The sequence below is a fragment of the Gymnogyps californianus genome, chromosome 11 (assembly GCF_018139145.2).
Source record: "Gymnogyps californianus isolate 813 chromosome 11, ASM1813914v2, whole genome shotgun sequence".
NCBI lineage: Eukaryota > Metazoa > Chordata > Aves > Accipitriformes > Cathartidae > Gymnogyps > Gymnogyps californianus.
The window spans coordinates 10,327,100-10,333,291 of NC_059481.1; the positions used below are offsets into that span (position 1 = coordinate 10,327,100).

General features: G+C 43.8%; 1 long non-coding RNA gene across 1 annotated transcript in view; it reads left to right on the forward strand.

Annotated features, from left to right (window-relative positions):
* LOC127020766 (uncharacterized) overlaps positions 1-5,077 on the forward strand; it is a 178,187-nt gene extending 173,110 nt beyond the window's left edge. The window contains exons 2-3 of the long non-coding RNA XR_007767105.1: positions 4,324-4,623; positions 4,709-5,077. This is a non-coding gene — a long non-coding RNA (uncharacterized LOC127020766). The remainder of the gene's footprint in view (positions 1-4,323; positions 4,624-4,708) is intronic.
* Positions 5,078-6,192: the final 1,115 nt, after the last annotated feature.

Below are 6,192 nucleotides of genomic sequence, written 5' to 3' on the forward strand. Positions count from 1 at the left end.
AGAGCTTTATGCTCTTGTTTTGGAAAAACAATGCATTCTGATAAATCTTCTTTAAGTAAAGAGTGGCATATCACTCAACAGAAACTTTTATACTTACTTTCAAACCTTTACATTGATAACTGTGGTTTCTATGACTACCACATAGTGGTATTCTGTGTTCCTCTGTACTGGTGATTCACAGGGCAGAGAATGAAAACATTTGTGATCCCTTCAGTTATACATCAGCTGCAGCTATTAAAACTCAAGGAAGACCATCAGTTAGTTTATAAAGCCATAGATGATGCTGCTGTCTAATCCCCATCTCCAAACAGACAGGTTCTAGTGGTAACCAAGTGTATAGGCTTGTTACACAGCATAAATAATGTACAACCCTGGGCTTTGGACATAACTGTTTTTCTTAGAATGCCTTTTTCCTGGACTGCCTCTTCTTCTGCCTTTGCTGCAGATAAAGGAAAAAAAGGGGAAATTCTAGAGATCTCAGTATAGTTCTTACAGTGCATTTATTTTTCTTCATTTATAGAAGTAGAATAAAAACCTTTGGTATATATTTTCTAATGCCATATACAAAAACTTTGTCAGCAACTTCACTCTTTTCTTGGCAGTGTATATGTGACTGGAAATGTTTTTGTTTATTCCAGTTACAGTAGGTACGCTGCCGCTTAGAGTCACTCTGTGGGAAAGGGGATCCAAAAAAGGTATTTCTGCGAGCGCAGACTGCATTAGGCAGGGAAGCTCTGTTGAAAAAGGGCAAAACTGAGTCCAGGCAGTTGTAAGATAGGCCACTCAATTTAACTTGCACAGAAACAACTAGCATGTGAAAAAAGAAGACTGGGTCTAAACACCCAGCAACAGGTAGAGAAGCCTTCAGCCACCTTGCTGGCTGCATATTGCCTAGGACTGACTTCTTAGAAGCTCTGTTCTGAGAAAGATTGAAGAAACTCAAATATGCAGTGCAAAAAAGGCAGAGATTTGTCATGGAGGGAAATTTCAGCTGAAATATGCAGGTTTCAGTGTCGCACCAGTGACTGATGCCAGTGATACCCAGATTCCCATCAGTATAGTCAGGGCAAAGGCTGGTGTGCCATCTTCCAACCTGCCTACCAAAATGAGAGTTCAGGAAGACCCTAGCTGAGATCATCATTTCATTCACCTGTTCGCCTCCCACTTGCACTCAGAAGCCACAGGGACTAGCTGAGACCTCTGTGCCCTACACGCTGCACAGACACAGCGTACGAGTATCGATGTCTTCAAAACTTCTCGGCCCAGCTCTCATATTTGAGCACAGCTAACAGGACAACATGAAAGAAAGCACCATTTTTCTATGTTCTCATCTTTTGACCGGTGGTTTGGTCATTTTTAAATGGAAAAGGTGTTTATCCCCCAGATAATTTTTATGCAGCAGACTGAACGCAAATAATTTGCCTTCATTACGTCTTTGTAGGAAGAAAGGGAATCTGTAGCATCAGAAAAGGTTGTACAATACATTCATTTGTCATGAAAAAAAAATCATATTTCTGACCCTTTAGGGTGCATGCATCCAACCACTTAGAGCTGATCTTAATGTCCCCTTCAGGCATCTCAACTTACCTAAGAAACTTATCCAAAAAATTCATGAGGCTACATTAAGATGGTCCATGTTGAGTATGTTGAGAATGTCAAATATCAAACACAACTTTGTATTTAATGTAGACCAACACAGCCATGTTTCTGGCTTTATCAGAAATTACTTGGCTTTGAGGGATCAGTTAGAATTGAAGTTCTTGATATTCCTACTGCAAGATGAAATAGGTGGGGGTTTTTTCCTTTGCATCTCATAAAGAAGTTAAAATCTGTGCAGACCCTTTTTCAGTAATCCTTGAAATCAAATCTGCGACAGTCGAGGAGTAAAGTTCAGTGAAAATTCACACAGTGAATTAAAAGCATATGTTACAATCTTAAGAGAAAGCGGATGTGTACCTACGTCCATAGCAAAGCGGAGAAATGCTGAGGTGTGTATCTGGAGGTTGATTCTCACCTGTCAGCGGCTGGTAAATCAAAGCAGCTCCACCGAGGTCAGAGGCATAAAGGCACAGTGGCGTCAGTGAAAGCTGAAACTGGGCCCACATAGCCCGTTAACTGACTTGGATAACAGAAAGTCCAAACTCAGAAAAACTCTCTAGTTTCTCTTTTTTTTTTTTTCCTGATGTGAACTTATTGATATACCTGAAAACCAAAATGTATTCAAAGAGCTGTTTTACAGAACAAGCATAAGGAGCTTCTTAAACTTGGGCCATTTCAGCTTTCTTAGAAGGAAATGAAAATAGTCTTTCCTGGGTAGGAGTAACCCCAGACCAGCAACAACCGTTCCTGTGATGTTTCATCTCTGTTGCACAGTTTCGAGGCGCGGAGGCTGCTCGGGGAGGCAGGTCCCGGGCCCCAAGGAGCAGGTGCAGCCGCCGGGCAGTCTGTTGCCCTGGAGTGGCTGGGGGACCTCTCCAGAGGAGACCCTGCATCTGCAGCCTTCTGCAAACTGGGCTTGCCCTGGCCTGGAGGGCCATAGCCATTTCCCAGCCATCCCTCTGCCCGTCCCACCCTGCATCCTTTGGGAAAGTGCTTCACTGAGACTTTAGCTTTTCTTAGCTAAATGCACCAAACTCCACCACCACCTCCCCAGATGTTTATTCAATATTTATTTTGGAGGGAGAAGTGGGAGAGTAGGAATAAGAAGAGAATGCTGACTCCTTCTCAAATCTGGAATTGCTTTCTTATAACAACTGTCTTCATTTAAAACTAAAAGGTTGTAATTTTTATGGATATACATCTGTGCTATATTGCTCTCCATTTATGTTCTGTGTTAATACACTCAATCTTGCCCACGTTTGCATTGTGCAAACAATATGCTGTCAGAAGGTGTGGTTTTGATTGGACTCCTGTTCATCCTATTTTGTGTTTAATGTAACAGACTGTGTTATTCAGGAATATTCTCAATTCCACATGAATACTAATGAGTGTTTGTGTTTACTTGGGGTCAAATATTTCCTAGGAGCATCGCACTAAAGAGAATACATCTAAATGTCCAAGAAACTACTTTCAGGACTATTCAGATATTGTTTCACTGTGGCTTCCTTCACCAGGAAAAACCCAAGAGCCAAATGATGGACTCCCTCACCACAAAAGCAAGCAGAGAGGCAAGCTGGAGGGGGCAACAGCTGCCTCCTGCCTCCCTCTGCTCTTTTCCCAGGGGGTTGTGATGTGTGACATTGTATTTCTATGTGGGTTTATCTGCTGCACAAATATGCTCACTGGTTGGTGTGGCAGGGCAAGGAGTCAAGGCTTCTGTTACCTGTTGCCCCAAACTTACCTGCCCTCACAGGTAGCCACATGGCAGCCCTGGAGAGATGCTCTTGCTCCCTTGCACAGCGACTGCCCTTCCTTGGCGCAGCTCCATGCCCTCCACCTCTGAATAATAATCTTGTTTCTAAAGTGGAATGTGTAATAGGGAAAAGGAGGTGGCCAGAACTCAAATGAAGGAGAAAAAAAGAGTAGATGAATCAATTCTGGGATGTTCTTTTGATGCTCTTGCCCTCTGTTTCCCTACTCTTCTTCCAAGCTCTCTGCAGTTATTTCAGTGTGAGTGCTGCTAGCCACATGGTTAAGATTCAGCCTGCAAAAATGTATGCTTGCAGCAAGGAAGACTTACCCTTTAACCTTTAGCAGCCATTTCCTCTGAAAAGCACAAGTTTCATTTTCGCTTACAGTGAAAAACGTGTGGAGGGGGAAGGGGAAAAGAACCTCATCTCTTTGTAAAACAGCCGAACGGTCCTATTTTCATCCTCTGCACCAAACTTTTCACATAGCTCTTTTTGCATTATGCAGTGTGCCCTCAGGAAAGAGATCTGGCAGAAAAAGCAAATGCAAACTCTCTTGTTAGTCTTGAAAGACCTGTTCTTGAGCATTTGGGGTCAATCCCCTTCAGCGGGTTCATTTTTCTTCATTGCAGTTTCATGAATTTGGCCATAAGCAAAAAGCAGGCTCTAGTTTGGGGAAAAAAAAAAAAATATATATATATATATTAGTTAAACAAAACTGAAAATTGCATGCCACATGGAAAAGTCAGGAAGGTAGAAGGAATTCCACATCCCTGCAACATATCCAAATGTTTTACAAATAATGTACTGTAGCACCAGCAGCCAATGGGGTCGTGCTTTCACCTGGGGTAAATCCATGTAACTCATGCTAGGAGTTCTAAAAACAGAACAAAGAAGAGATATTTCCACTTGAATATCTCACTCAAGTGCCTTTCTGCCTAGAAAATATGCCTTTTTTTTTTTTTTTTTTTTTTAGGTCTGACATGACTTGAAAGATGGGTAATAACGTACCAGAACTATCACCTTTATCGCAAGTCAGTGATTTTGAATTCAGCTCATCTTTCTAATGGTCAAAAATTGTTACCAAGAGAGAGAAGTTCAGTTGCCTGTTTGTTGTAAGTGCAAGAGGAGGCCAAAACCCCCATCTCTGCTGCCTCCTGAGCTCTGTTCTTCCTCCTTGGAGGTTCCCCAGGCCAAGCATTGTGTATGGTGATGGTGCGACATGATGAACTTCCACGTCACCCTCATCTTTGCTGCAGCATTTTTGTGAGTAAAAGTGAGTGGTTTCTAGTTTCGTTAGTCTGCATTCTTCCACAACAATCCAAATGGCTTAAATAAACCGACTTCTTTTCTTCCCTTAGCAAATTGTCCACTTTCAACTTGCCAAGTACCAAGGCCTGATCCTCTAGCTGAAAAGCATATGGGCTTCTTCTCTCCTGCAGCGTGCCTGGTCTTGGTGCTGTCTGGAGAAGGGCCATCAGGACTGCCCTGCCCCACCGCAGGGTTGCGGCAATGGAGGGTGCCCCGCGCAGAGGCCCTCGCCCTCCGTGCCCCAGTAGCCCTCCTCCAGCGGCACCGCAGCCCTGGGCCTGGCACCTCGAGCCACCATCTGCCTTCCCTAGGCTGCCTCCTGCTCCGCAATGACATTTCTGAACATTTCATACATATTTAAGATGAGTTGTTAGGTGCCTGCCTTCCTGTAAAAGCTTTTTAAATTATTTTTGAATGAAAAGTCCATGATCTTATGAAAAATTTCACTTTCGAACTTTTTGTTCAAACAAGCATCATCCCATTTTCTCATTCTCGCCAAATGATGATCTGAATGGAGCCCCTGGTCCCCCAGCTGTAAGGACACGGCTCAGTCACCAGCCTCCTGTCACATACACGTTTTAGGGACAGCAGCTCTTGTGACCTTTCTCAGCCCCGCTAAGCCCTGCTAAACCTCTGCTGTCTTTGTGGAGGTGAGCAGAGAGGAGAGCATCCCCTCCCAGATAACAAAGGGTGCTGAAAACAGTGCTGTTGCCGGTACCTTTCATGAGGGGTCATTGTATACAAATATGCATATAAACCGCAAAATACCAGAAGAAATAATAAGATCACAGTAAGCAAGATGAAGAGATTTGGCTGAAAATAAAAAGGTTACTGGTGAAATATGAATATGTGAGAAATTCCCTCAATGTACAGTGAATTGAGAAGTATTAATTCTTGCAATCTTTTTTTTTTAAAGAAAAATGTAATTCTCTTATCGAAGTAAACATAAATGAGGCAGTCATATGGGATAAAGGTGTAAAGGAGGGAGTTGGGTGTGTGAGAATGGAGAGTGCATAATGTATTAGCATCAGCAGCACAGCCTGATGGGTGAAGGCTTTTATACTACCTCTCTATTGATAGGTATTTCAACCAGCAGTAAAAAACTGCTCTTGACACTCATCTGTAGGGAAAAATATCCACATAGTCTTTGCTGTAGGACCAATTAGCCTGTGAAAGCAGTTGGGGGGAGGGGGGAGGCGCGGGATATAAATGCGGGATGCATCCACACTTGATTACTCTAATGAAATGTCCATTGATTCCTATAGATTAATGTGAGAAGAACGGCAGCTGCGGAGTGGCTAACACCTCTAGGTCAGCAGCTCTCTGTGTGTGTGTGTGGACATGTGTAATGGAGGGGGTAGCGCACAGCCAGACCAAGGTAGACAAGAGAGGGTTAGTCTGGCTGCGGAGGGAGAGGTGGCTGAGGTGCGTGGATGTGACAGCCGGCGACGGAGGGAGATCTGCGGGAGGCCACAGCGAGGGGCTGCAGGGACAGCGCGGTTCCTCCCTGCCTCACTCGCCGCTGCTGCCCCTC